We start from the raw sequence: 12,060 nt of genomic DNA on the forward strand, positions 1-12,060 counted from the left end.
TCTCTGCCCTTCCCCTTCTCCTCCTTCTAAGCCTTCTTCTTCTTCTCTCTCTTCCTTTCTTTCTGCAATACAGGAGAGAATTGTATCTTACTCAAGGTTGTATCCCTAGTGCCATGTACTGTATTGTGTCACACATGGTATTTACTCAATGCTCATTAAATTCTTTTTACATATATATATATATTTTTTTTTTTTTACAAAACAAACAAATAAAATTAGCAGCAATAAGTTCCTATGCTGCCTGCTTCCCATTCAGGAATTCTATCATGGTGTTAAATAATCGGCTTTCTAATCAGACAACTCTGGGTTTTTATCTTGAAAATCTCATCCCTCTTACTTGCTACCTGTGTGCCCATGGACATAACATAAAATCTCTCTATATTTCAGTTTTTTCTTCTGTAAAGTAGCAATAATATTCCCTGGCTCATAAAGCTGAGCTAATTACTTGGTATAATATGGGTAAAGCAACAAGTCTATTGACTGCCATGTGCTGAACTTCAAAGGCATATATATATATATACACACACACACACATTTCCATATACATGTACATGTGTGTGTGTATATGTATACATACATATATATTTTTAATTCATAATGGGTTGTGGATCATTTTCAGCATAGTGGTAAACAAGAGGTAAACAATGTCTTTCCTCTTTGTAAATTTTAAGACGAGGGCCAGAAACAACCATATGAACAATAAATCAAAATATTTTCATATCTCAAGGAGATGGATTGACACAGTGGCTGCAACAATGTCCTCAAGCATAACGATGATTGTGAGGATGGCACAGAACCAGGGAGTGTTTCCTTCTATTGTATCTAGTTTCACTATGAGTTGGAACCGACTTGACAGTATATAACAACAACAATGTTGTTAGAAGCTATGTGGAAAATAAATCAAGTCAATGGACTAAAAAATGTCAGGTAGTTGGGGGATTTATTAGAAAGAGTAGCCAGAAAAGTCCTTTTTGAGGAGGTGATATTTTCCATCAGGGTCGGAAAAACCTATCTTTCAATTTCATGGACATTATTATTTTATAACTTAGTACATATTTTTCTCTCTCCCATACAGAACTAAACTCATTATGTATTTTAGTATCCACTTTCCTTCATGCATGATTTTCAAGGGCAGATGAAGTCCTCTCTGTCCCTATGCCAACACACCCACCCCATCTAGCTCCAAAGGTAGACCAAAGTCAGAAAGATCCAGTGAAGAAATTCCATTTTTCTTGGTTGAGGTTTTGATAGCAATCTAACAAGCCCATCATTGTGAAACTAAGAATTTAAAACTATTACTATTTATATAGAATTTCTATTCATCTTTCCATACATAAAGGAGGATGGCAGTAGCCTGGAGATTACTGGCAGATGTGTATGTCTATAAACCAACTACCTTTAACATAAAGTCCAATCTACAGAAACAGAATATGAAGCAGATCTCAGATGGGTCCCTGACTCCATGGTTGAGGAGCTGAATCAAGCGTCCCTAATAAAGTGATTGTGGAGTGTCTTAGTCATCCAATGCTGCTGTAACAGAAATACCACAAGTGGATGGCTTTAACAAACAGAAGTTTATTTTCTCACAGTCCAGCAGGCTAGAAATCCAAATTCAGGGCATCAGCTCCAGGGGAAGGCTTTCTCCATGGGCTCTAAAGGAAGGTTCTTGTCGTCAAGCTTCCCCTGGTCTAGGGGATTCTCCAAGCCAGAACCCTGGGTCTAAAGATGTGCTCTGCTCCCAGTGCTGCTTTCTTGGTGGTGTGAGGTCTCCCATCCCTGTCTTGGCTTCTTTTATCTCAAAACCAATTGGCTCAAGACACAATCCAATCTTGTAGACTGAGTCCTGCCTCATTAACATAACTCCCCATCCCACCTCACTGACATCACAGAGGTAGGATTTACAACACATAGGAAAATCACATCAGACAACAAAATGGTGGACAATCACACAATGCTGGGAATCATGGCCTGGCCAAATTGATACACATATTTTTGGGGGACACAATTCAATACATGACACAGAGATAAAGCTCATTTACACCTGGACTGGAAAAGCTCTATATTTATCCCTGTGGGTGCCCGAATGTCTAGATTTTGACTTTTTGCCATGATAGATGCACCGGGATTTATACTGCACTGTTTGGAGTCCAAAACGCCCCTGGCAACCTCTGAGATTGATCCCTTTACTATTGGTTTGCAACTAGTCTAATCGGTTTGACAAGGCTAGCTTGACTACTTAATGGGATGCTGACTGGTCCCTTGCAGAGGTCTAGGCAGCTCAAGCCAGAACACTCAGCACAGTTCATGTGTGTTGGACCCAGGAAGAGCTGTACTGTACTGTGGAATGTCTCTAGGACCTTCAATGCTTGCCTGCACTCTTTCTCTCACTCCACCTGTCCCTTTGCCTTTAGATGAAAGCCTTACATGAGAACAGCTGTGGATTCTGGTGTGTGCTTTCAAACTGGGAAAGGCAATAGACTTTGATTTGGATACTTTAATTGGGAATAAAGAAGAAATGATGTTTACAAACAAACACTCTAAAGTGGTTTTCATCTTGGATAATGTATCTTCCATACAGAAAAATTTAAAATGCTTCAAACATGAAACCTCTGTTTACTAGACCAAATAAATTATATTTCTTATAAAATTCTATTAATATCCAGTTAAAACAGGCAAATATTTGGATTTATGCATATGAGAAATATATAAGTAGCATTTCTATCATTTGTAGGCTTATCTCTAGTTCCAAAATAAATGAAATTAAAATGATATTAAGAAAATGTAAGTGCTAAATAACTTTCTAATTCAGATACATATGTAATTTATATATAGATACGTATGTGTGTATGTGCAGATATATACATATGTGTGCGGACATATCATATATATATGTTGCTTTGTAGAATATGTCACACCTTAGAGTTTTCTGATATGTTCAGGTTCACTGTTGCAGCAAGAACACAACATAGGAGATGCTGTGTACTTATCATTGCATCGCATCCGGAGACATAGAAGGCCAGTTTATTCCATTATTGCTTAATTTGGTCACTAGGTTAAGGTGGTATCTACCAGATCTTTTCATTATAAAGAAGTCTTTTCAGGTTTGTAATTACAAAATGGAAACCATGGAGGTGCAGTGGTTAAGTGCCACAGCTGCTAACCAAAAGGTTGGCAGTTCGAATCCACCAGGTGCTCCTTAGAAACTCTGTGGGGCAGTTCTACTCTGTCCTGTAGGGTCGCTATGAGTCAGAATTGACTCGACGGCAATGGGTTTGGTTTGGTTAATTACAAAATAATCACTAGAGTGGTACTCTAAGACAGGTGGATATTATGTTCTCAAATAAGCTTTCGCTGACTGAGATTTGAGCATGTGTTTGATTTGCCAGTTTATCCTCTACTCTCTATTTATTAGTCTTTTACCACTGAATGACAGAAACTCTGAGCTCCAGCTATAGACATCGTGAATTTCCTGGGAAGACAGAGTTGGAGCAAACTTTCTTAGCTAAATCAATCCTAATTATGAGTTTCTTATGCATTAATGAGTGAATTAGCCTAGATCCTGTGTCAGTTCCACATTACAGAATTTAAACCATCTTTATATTCCAAGTAAGGTGATGTTTACCCAAATAGTTGTTTGTTAAAGCTATCCACTTGTGCTATTTCTGTTATAGCAGCAGTAGGTAACTAAGGCACTTCTTAACTGCTGCTTTCTTCCTTCTCTGGCATTCTCTTTAACAATAGATACACACCCTCTGAAGAAGTAGGGTAATTCTAAGTAACTGGCAGAATTAAAGAGGGGAGAAACAGAGGGGGAGCATTCAGTAGGATCCAGACAAATTCACACACTGGATGGTTTCTACTGTGGGTCCTTGGGCCTCCTGAAGCTTTGGAAGCAGCCTTAGATGCAAAAGAGAAGGGTGCCAGGGCCTGCTGAATCAACTATGCAGCTTCACTCTGCAAGCTTCCTCCTTGCCGTAGCGGGCAACCAGCGTGAGCCAAGAAACACAACCTGATGTTGGGCACTTAACTGCACACATTAATATTTCTAGTGAAGGAGGTTAAGAACAGCATTTAGGAGGCTGGCTTAGTTCTAGGAACTAAAGGAAAACATAACAAAGCGCAACTCTCTAATCTTAGGATCCAGAGATGAGTCAGAAAGAGAGGAGATGACTTACCCAGCAATCTGTGAACAAGCTGTGGAAGAACTTGGACTTCTCTCTCTCCCGGCTGCTGGTCTCTTCCCCTACCAGGGTTTTTTTTTTCAGTGCCTTCCTGCCATTTTCCCTATCATGATTATAGAGTGCAGTGAAAAGACTACGTGGGGCATTCTTCCTGGGCTTTGACAAAGAAGGTGCATGGCCCTTTAAGGGACAATCATGCCCCCTTCCCCATTAAAAGAATTTCGTAATGAAGCACTTAAATCTGTGAACTTCTGAAATCTACAAGTTCTGTTTTCCAGACTACAATGATGAAAGAGGCATAAAGTAGATATCACCATTAAAAAAGGGAGAGATTGTAAGAAAAGAAAGGATAACATGCACCAAGCAAGTCCAAAACCCTAAGAGCAAATTACATTAGCTCTCAAGGCTTGAAAATAATCTGTTCTCTGACACTGTCTGGGCAACGGCCCTGCCCTCTAAATTCTGGGTATGGCCACATCATCTGGGTTCTGGGTGGAGGGCCCTCAGTCCTGCGTTTCAGCTCTCTTCTAGTCCCACTGGAATGACAGCTCTGCTGCCTTGGCTTTGGGTGGCACAATGTCCTAGTTCACCTGAGTGATGACCCCCCCCCGCTCAGCCCCAGCAGTCTCTGTTTTTCTGACTATTGGGCATGGCAGCCCTCTTCCCTCAGGTTTGGGCAGCAGCCACATCCTCCTGCACACTTTAACAGCAGCCCCACACTCCAGAACCAAGTTGGTGAAGATCAAACTCTTGGAAACCTAGGAGGCTGATGGCCCACACTTGGAGTTCCAGAAGACCATGGCCATACCCTTTGAAGTGAGAAGGCCCTGCTTCCCATGCTCCTTCCAGTAGTTCTGCTGATCTCTGAACTATTCCAGCGTTGGACAGACTTTCTTATTATTTGTTATTATCAATATTGATATTTTATTGTGTTTTTTTTGTTCCTTGCCATGGAGTCAATTCCAACTCATGATGGCCACCCTTTATGTGCAGAGTGGAAATGCTCTATAGAGTTTTTCTTTTTTTAAAATAATTTTTATTGTGCTTTAAGTGAAAGTTTACAAATCAAGTCAGTCTCTCACACAAAAACCCATATACACCTTGCTACACACTCCCAATTACTCTCCCCCTAATGAGACAGCCCATTCTTTCCCTCCACTCTCTCTTTTTGTGTCCATTTCACCAGCTTCTAACCCCTTCCACTCTCTCATCTCCCCTCCAGGAAGGGGAGATGACAGATCCAAGAAGCTCACTCGCCACCAGTATCACTCTCCAACCCATTGTCCAGTCCAATGCATGTCTGAAGAGTTGGCTTCGGGAATGGTTCCTGTCCTGGGGCAACAGAAGGTCTGGGGACCATGACCACTGGGGTCCCTTCTAGTCTCAGTCAGACCATTAAGTCTGGGCTTATAAGAATTTGGGGTCTGCATCCCATTGCTCTCTTGCTCCCTCAGGGGTTCTCTGTTGTGTTCACTGTCAGGGCAGTCATCGGTTGTAGCCAGTCACCATCTAGTTCTTCTGGTCTCAGGATGATGTAGTCGCTGGTTCATGTGGCCCTTTCTGTCTCTTGGGCATGTAATCACCTTGTGTCCTTGGTGTTCTTCATTCTCCTTTGATCCAGGTGGGTTGAGACCAATTGATGCATCTTAGAAGGCTGCTTGCTAGAGTTTAAGACCCCAGACGCCACTCTTCAAAGTGGGATGTGGAATGTTTTGTTAATAGATTTTATTATGCCAATTGACTTAGATGTCCCCTGAAACCATGGTCCACAGACCCCTGCGCCTGCTGTACTGGCCTTCAAAGCATTCAGTTTATTCAGGAAACTTCTTTTCTTTTGGCTTAGTCCGAATGTGCTGACCTCCCCTGTATTGTGTGCTGTCTTTCCCTTCACCTAAAGTAGTTCTTTTCTACTATCTAATTAGTGAATGCCCCTCTCCCACCCTCCCTCCCTCACCCCTCTCATAACCACAAAAGAATGTTTTCTTCTCAGTTTAAACTATTTCTCAAGTTCTTATAATATTGGTCTTATATAATATTTGTCCTTTTGCAACTGACTAATTTCACGTGGCATAATGCCTTCCAGGTTCCTCCATGTTATGAAATGTTTCACAGATTCCTCACTGTTCCTTATCAATGCGTGGTATTCCATTGTGTGAATATACCAGAATTTATTTATCCATTCATCTGTTGATAGGCACCTTGGTTGCTTCCATGTTTTTGCTATTGTAAACAGTGCTGCAATAAACATGGCTGTGCATATATCTGTTCGTGTCAAGGCTCTTATTTCTCTAGGATATATTCCAAGGGCTGGGATTGCTGGATTGTATGGTAGTTCTATTTCTTGCTTTTTAAGGAAGCGCCAAATCAATTTCCAAAGTGGTTGTACCATTTGACATTCCCACCAGCAGTGTAGAAGTGTTCCAATCTCTCCACTACCTCTCCAACATTTATTCTTTTCTGTTTTTTGGATTAATGCCAGCCTTGTTGGAGTGAGATGAAATCTCATTGTAGTTTTGATCTGCATTTCTCTAAAGCTAATGAAAGTGAGCATTTCCTCATATATGTGTTAGCTTCCTGAATGTCTTCTTTAGTGAAGTTTCTATTCAAATCTTTTGCCCATTTTTTAATTGGGTTATTTGTCTTTTTACAGTTGAGTTTTTGCAGTATCGTGTAGATTTTAGAGATCAGGCGCTGATCAGAAATGCCATAGTTAAAAACTTTTTCCCTGTCCATAGGTAGTCTTTTTACTCTTTTGGTGAAGTCTTTGAATGAGCACAGTTGTTTGATTTTTAGGAGCTCCCAGTTATCTAGTTTTTCTTCTACATTCTTTATAATGTTTTGTATACTGTTTATGCCATGTATTAGGGCTCCTAACGTTGTCCCTATTTTTTCTTCCATGATGTTTATCGTTTTAGATTTCATATTTAGGTCTTTGATCCATCTTGAGCTAGTTTTTGTGCATGGCGTGAGGTATGGGTCTTGTTTCATTTTTTTGCAGATGGATATCCAGTTATGCCAGCACCATTTGTTCAACAGACTGTCTTTTCCCATTTAACTGACTTTGGGCCTTTGTCAAATATCAGCTGCTCATATGTGGATGGATTTATGTCTGGATTCTCAATTCTGTCCCATTGGTCCATGTATCTGTTGTTGTGCCAGTACCAGGCTGTTTTGACTACTGTGGCAATATAATAGGTTCTAAAATCAGGTAAAGTAAGGCCTCCCACTTTGTTCTTCTTTTTCAGTAATATCCGGGGCCTCTTTCCCTTCCATATGAAATTGGTGATTTGTTTCTCCATCTCATTAAAAAACATCCTTGGGATTTGCATCAGAACTATATTAAATGTATAGATCGCTTTTGGTAGAATAGACATTTTTATAATGTTAAGTCTTCCTATCCACGAGCAAGGTATGTTCTCCCACTTATGTAAGTCTCTTTTGCTTTCTGGCAGAAGTATACTGTAGTTTTCTTTGTATAAGTCTTTTACATCTCTGGTAAGATTTATTCCTAAGTGTTTTATCTTCTTGGGGTCTACTGCAAATGGCATTGATTTGGTGATTTCCTCTTCGATGTTCTTTTTCTTGGTGTAGAGGAAACCAACTGATTTTTGTGTGTTTATCTTGTATCACAATACTCTGCTGAACTCTTCTATTAGTTGCAATAGTTTTCTGGAGGATTCCTTAGGGTTTTCTGTGTATAAGATTATGTCATCTGCAAATAGAGATAATTTTACTTCTTCCTTGCCAATATGGATGCCCTTTATTTCTTAATCTAGCCTAATTTCTCTGGCTAGGACTTCCAGCACAGTGTTGAATAAGAGTGGTGATAACGGGCATCCTTGTCTGGTTCCCGATCTCATTGGGAATGTTTTCAGGCTCTCCACTTAGAGTGATGTTGGCTGTTGGCTTTGTATAAATGCCCTCTATTATGTTGAGGAATTTTCCTTCTAATCCTATTTTGCTGAGAGTTTTTATCATGGATGAGTGTTGAACTTTGTCAAATGCCTTTTCTGCATCAATTGATAAAATCATACGATTCTTGTCTTTTGTTTTATTTATGTGGTGGATTACATTAATTGTTTTTCTAATGTTGAACCATCCCTGCTTACCTGGTATGAATCCCACTTGGTCATGGTGAATTATTTTTTTGATATGTTGTTGAATATCAAAATTTTATTGGCTAGAATTTTGTTGAGGATTTTTTGCATCTACATTCATGAGGGATATAGGTCTATAATTTTCTCTTCTTGTGGTGTCTTTACCTGGTTTTGGTATCAGGGATATAGTGGCTTCATAGAATGAGTTTGGTAGTATTCTGTCATTTTCTATGCTCTGAAATACCTTTAGCAGTCGTGGTATTAACTCTTCCCTGAAAGTTTGGTAGAACTCTGCCATGAAGCAGTCCGGACCAGGGCTTTTTTTTGTTGGGAGTGTTTTGATTACCTTTTCAATCTCTTCTTTTGTTATGGGTCTATTTAGTTGTTCTACCTCTGTTTGTGTTAGTTTAGGTAGGTAGTGTGTTTCTAGGAATTCATCCATTTCTTCTAGGTTTTGAAATTTGTTTGAGTATAGTTTTTCATAGTAATCTGATATGATTTAATTTCACTTGGGTCTGTTGTAATATCACCCATCTCATTTCTTATTCGGGTTATTTGCTTCCTCTTCTGTTTTTCTTTTGTCAGTTTGGCCAGTGGTTTATCAATTTCGTTGAGTTTTTAAAAAAAACAGCTTTGGGTCTTGTTAATTCTTTCAATTGTTTTCCACTTCATTTAGTTCTACTCTAATTTTTATGATTTGTTTTCTTCTGGTGCCTGTGGGTTTCTTTTGTTGCCCTCTTTCTATTTGATCAAGATGTAGGGATAATTCTTTGATTTTGGCCCTTTCTTTTTTTTGGATGTGTGCATTTATTGATATAAATTGGCCTCTGAGCACCGCTTTTGCTGTGTCCCAAAGGTTCTGATAGGAATGTTTTCATTCTCATTGGATTCTCTGAATTTCTTTATTCCATCCTGAATGTCTTCTATAACCCTGTCATTTTTTGAGCAGGGTATTGTTCAGTTTCCAAGTGTTTGATTTCTTTTCCCTGCTTTTCCTGTTATTGATTTCCGCTTTTATGGCCTTATGGTGCAGAGAAGATGCTTTGTAATATTTCAGTGTTTTGGATTCTGCTAAGCCTTGCTTTATGACCTAATATGTGTTCTATTCTAGAGAATGTTCCATGTGCACTAGAAAAGAAAGTATACTTGGTTGCTGTTGGATGGAGTGTTCTGTACATATCTACAAGGTCAAGTTGGTTGATTGTGGCATTTAGATCTTCTATGTCTTTATTGAGCTTTTTTCTGGATGTCCTGACCTTCATCGAAAGTGGTGTGTTGAAGTCTCCTACTATTATTGTGGAGCTGTCTATCTCACTTTTCTATGCTGATAGAGTTTGTTTTATGTATCTTGCAGCCCTGTCATTGCATGCATAAGTATTTAACATTGTTATATCTTCTTGTCCCTTTAATCATTATATAGTGTCCTTCCTTAGCCTTTCTGATGGATTTAACTTTAAAGTCTATTTTGCCAGAAATTGATATTGCCACTCCTGCTCTTTTTTGATTGTTGTTTGCTTGATATATTTTTTTCCATCCTTTGAGTTTTAGTTTCTTTGTGTCTCTAAGTCTCAGGTGGGTCTCTTGTAGGCAGCATATAGACAGATCTAGCTTTTTAATCCATTCTGCCACTCTCTGTCTCTTTATTGGTGCATTTAGTCCATTTACATTCAGGGTAATTATGGATAGGTATGAATTTAGTGCTATCATTTTCATGCCTTTTTTCGTGTGTTGACAGTTTCTTGTTTTCCACTTGATTTTATGTGTTGAGTGGATTTTCTTTATATATTGTCCTTTCCTCACATTTGTTGTTGTTGATTATGTTTCTGCTGAGTCTGTATTTTTTCCTTGTATTTTATTTGCATGAGCAGGATAGTTTGTCTCCTTTGTGGTTACCTTATTATTTACCCCTATTTTCCTAAATTTAACAACTAACTTTTTTTCTTTGTATCGCCGCATCTTCCTCTCCATATGGAAGGTGTATGATTACATTTCTTAGTCCCTCTTTATTTTTAAATGTTGTCTTATATAATAATATTGGTGTTACCCTGTGTTGGGCTTTTTTAAATTTTTTATAGTCTTGCTTTTATTTTTTTTGGATTTCCCTATCTGGGTTGACTTCTGGTTGTTCTGCCCACTGTTCTAGTCTCGGGTTGATAAGTGATATTATTGATTTTCTAATCAAAGAACTCCCTTTAGTATTTCTTGTAGTTTTGGTTTGGTTTTTATGAATTCTCTAAACTTTTGTTTATCTGTAAATGTCTTAATTTCACCTTCATATTTAAGAGACAGTTTTGATGGATATATAATTCTTGGCAGGCAATATTTTTCCTTCGATTTTTTAAATATGTCATCCCAATTCCTTCTTGCTTGCATGGTTTCTGCCGAGTAATCTGTACTTATTCTTATTGGCTCTCCTTTGTAGGTGACTTTTTGTTTATCTCTAGCTGCTCTTAAAATTCTCTCTTTATCTTTGGTTTTGGCAAGTTTGATTATAATATGTCTTGGTGACTTTCTTTTAACATCCACTTTATATGGAGTTCGATGAGCATCTTGGATAGATATCTTCTCATCTTGATATCAGGGAAGTTTTCTGCCAACAAATCTTCAACAATTCTCTCTGTATTTTCTGTTATCCCTCCCTGTTTTGGTACTCCAATCACTCGTAGGTTATTTCTCTTGATAGAGTCCCACATGATACTTAAGGTTTCTTTATTTTTTTTTAATTCTTTTATCTGATTTTTCTTCAAATATATTACCACCACGTGATTTATCTTTGAGTTCTGAAATTCTAGCTACTACTTGCTCAATTCTGCTCCTCTGACTTTCTATTAAGTTGTCTAATTCTGTAATTTTATTGTTAATGTCCTGAATTTCTGATTGCTGTCTGTCAGTGGATGAGTGGGTTTGGGGATTAAACTTTTCATTATGTTTCTGAATAATCTTTCTAATTTCTTTGGTTGGTTTATCTGTGTGTTCCTTGGCTTGTTCTGCGCATTGCCTCATTTCCTTCCTAACGTCTAGAAGGTTTCTGTATATTAACCTTTGTATTCCGCATCTGGTAATTCCAGGAATGCACTTTCATCTAGAAGATCCCTGGATTCTTTGTTTTGAGAACCTGTTGAGGTGATCATGGTCTATTTCTTCATGTGACTCAATATTGACTGTTGTCTCTAAGCCATCTATAAGTTATTGTATTAGTTTATGCTTGCTTACTGTGTTGTAGCTGCTTGCTTTGTTTTGTCTTGGTATACCCCTATGGGTCGCTTGAGTGAGTTAACTTGATGATTTTTGCCTTTGGAGCTCTGGTGTCCTGTCCCCAGCTGGCTAGAGCTGTTATCAGGTATTTCAGTCTAGGAGTCCATTCAGTTTTCTTATATGAATTCAGCTCAGGTTTCCAGGCAGCTGATCATCAAGTGTGTGGTACGGGCTCTGTCCTACAGTCTTAGAGGGGCAGGGGTGATTGGCGTATATATTGGTATCTGATTGCAGCAGGGTGTCATGCTCTGAACAAGGCAGGGGTCTGAGAACTGACTCCCAAGTGTCTCTGAGGAAAATGCGTCTCTGTTCCCTAGAACGTGCTGGTGGGTGCATTCTGTAGAGGGACCATGGGCACCCAAAGATTTTGGTTGTAAGGGCTGGGAGGTACCGGTTATCTCTGGACCCCTGTCATGGGTGGCTGGGTGACCTTAGGTCCCTAATGTGGGTAGGTGAGGACCTTGTTTAGTAGGAAAGCAACGTCAAACATCAAAAACCCAACTCTCCATTGCACAGCTGAAATCATT

The 12,060-nt window shown here is 38.9% G+C and overlaps 1 protein-coding gene across 1 annotated transcript in view; it reads left to right on the top strand.

Moving 5' to 3' along the window:
* LOC111753191 (membrane-spanning 4-domains subfamily A member 4A-like) overlaps positions 1-12,060 on the top strand; it is a 262,670-nt gene that overhangs the window by 26,815 nt on the left and 223,795 nt on the right. The gene's annotated exons all lie outside the window — the stretch shown is intronic.

Source organism: Loxodonta africana, chromosome 7 (genome assembly GCF_030014295.1).
Source record: "Loxodonta africana isolate mLoxAfr1 chromosome 7, mLoxAfr1.hap2, whole genome shotgun sequence".
NCBI lineage: Eukaryota > Metazoa > Chordata > Mammalia > Proboscidea > Elephantidae > Loxodonta > Loxodonta africana.